Genomic DNA, 1,785 nt, shown 5'->3' on the forward strand with positions numbered 1-1,785 from the left:
TCTTCTTCTTCTTCTTCTTCTTCTTCTTCTTCTTCTTCTTCTTCTTCTTCTTCTTCTTCTTCTTTTTCTTCTTCTTCTTCTTCTTCTTCTTCTTCTTCTTCTTCTTCATCTTTTTCTTCTACTTCTTTTCTTCTTTTTCAATTTTTGTTTTCCTCTTCTTCTTCTTCTTCTTCTTCTTCTTCTTCTTCTTCTTCTTCTTCTTCTTCTTCTTCTTCATCTTCTTCTTCTTCTTCTTGACTCGGGTATCAGTGATCAGGAAGTAAGGAAGGAAGATAGAGGAAGAGAAGGAGGAAAAGAAGAAGAAGAAGAGGAAGAGGAGGAAGAGGATATAGGATGCTGTTACACCTCCCTGTACCCCTCTTCCCCTCTCCCTCTCTCTCTCTCTCCCCCTCTTACTCAATGGCTTAATTACCATACATGCCTCTCCCTCCCCTCTCTCTCCCTCTCCCTCTCACTTTCCTCTTACCTGTCCTGCTCTCACCTGTAGACAATTAGTCGAGGAAGACACTAAAATTTTATTCTTTCCGGCAACTTGAGTAGGCCGTGTTGATATTAGAGGGAGAGAGGGAGAGGGAGGAGGGGTGATGAGAGAGAGGGAGAGGGAGAGAGAGGGAATGGAAGGGTAATGAGGGAGAGGGAGAGAAGGGGGGTGATGAGAGAGATGAGGAGAGAGAGAGAGGGGATGGAAGGGGAGTGAGGGAGAGGAGAGAGAAGAGGGGATGGGAAGGGAAGGGGAGATGAGGGAGAGGGAGAGAAGAGATGGGAGGTTAGTGGGAGATTGAGAGAGAGTGAGAGGGTAATGGGAGGGGAGTGAGAGTGGGGGATGAGGAAAAGGGAGAGAGAGAAAAGGGTAGGAGGAAAGGTGGGGATGAGGGAGAGGGAGAGAGGGTAATGGGGGTGATGAGAGAGAGGGAGAGGTAATGGGAGGGGAAATGGGAGAGGTAGAAGGAAATAATGGGCTGTTATCTTCCTGTTTGTCTTCCTTTTTTTTATTTTCTTGTTTTTTTCACTTTTTCTTGTCTATTTTTTTTCTTTTTTTACGTTTTTCTTGTTTTTTTTTCGTTTCTATTATTTTCTACGATTTTTTTTTTTCATTTTTTTCATTTTTTCATTCATTCATCAGTTTTTTTTTCTTAATCCTGTTGTTATTCATTTCATCTTATTCCATCTACTTTATCATCTTATTTTTCCATCTTTCCCTTGTTATTTCTTTCTTTCCTATTATCTTTCCCTCTTTTATTTCCATCCATTATTTTTTTCCTCCACTTCTATTCACTTCTCATTTATTCCCTCGTTTCCTTCTTTTCCTTCCTTTCCTTTTCTATCTTTCCCTTCTTTTATATCTCCCCATTATCTTCTTCCTTCTTTTATTGCCCTTCTTTCCTTTCCTCCATCTTCATTCATTTTCTCATTTATTTCCTAGTTTCCTTCTTTTTCTTCCATTCTTTTTATTTTTCCTTCCCATTACCTTTTCCTTCATTTATTTCCTTTTTTCCCTTTCCCTCCATCTTTATTCATTTTCCCCTTTTATTCTCCATTATCTTTTCCACTCTCTTTTTCTCATTTATTTCCTACCTTTCTTCTTTTTCCTTCCTGTTCCTCTCTCCTCCACTTTATCAACGAAGGTGGAAGAATGGAGGAAGGAATAAGAGAAGACATCAAAGTGGAAGGGAAGAAGTGGAGGAGAATAAATGAGAGTGGATGAGAGGGCTGGGAGTGGAAGAGAGTGGCTAGCGAGGGAGGTGGAATGTTAAGAAGGAGGAGGAGGAGGAGGAGGAAGAGGAA

This window comes from Portunus trituberculatus, chromosome 30 (assembly GCF_017591435.1).
Source record: "Portunus trituberculatus isolate SZX2019 chromosome 30, ASM1759143v1, whole genome shotgun sequence".
Classification (NCBI taxonomy): Eukaryota; Metazoa; Arthropoda; class Malacostraca; order Decapoda; family Portunidae; genus Portunus; species Portunus trituberculatus.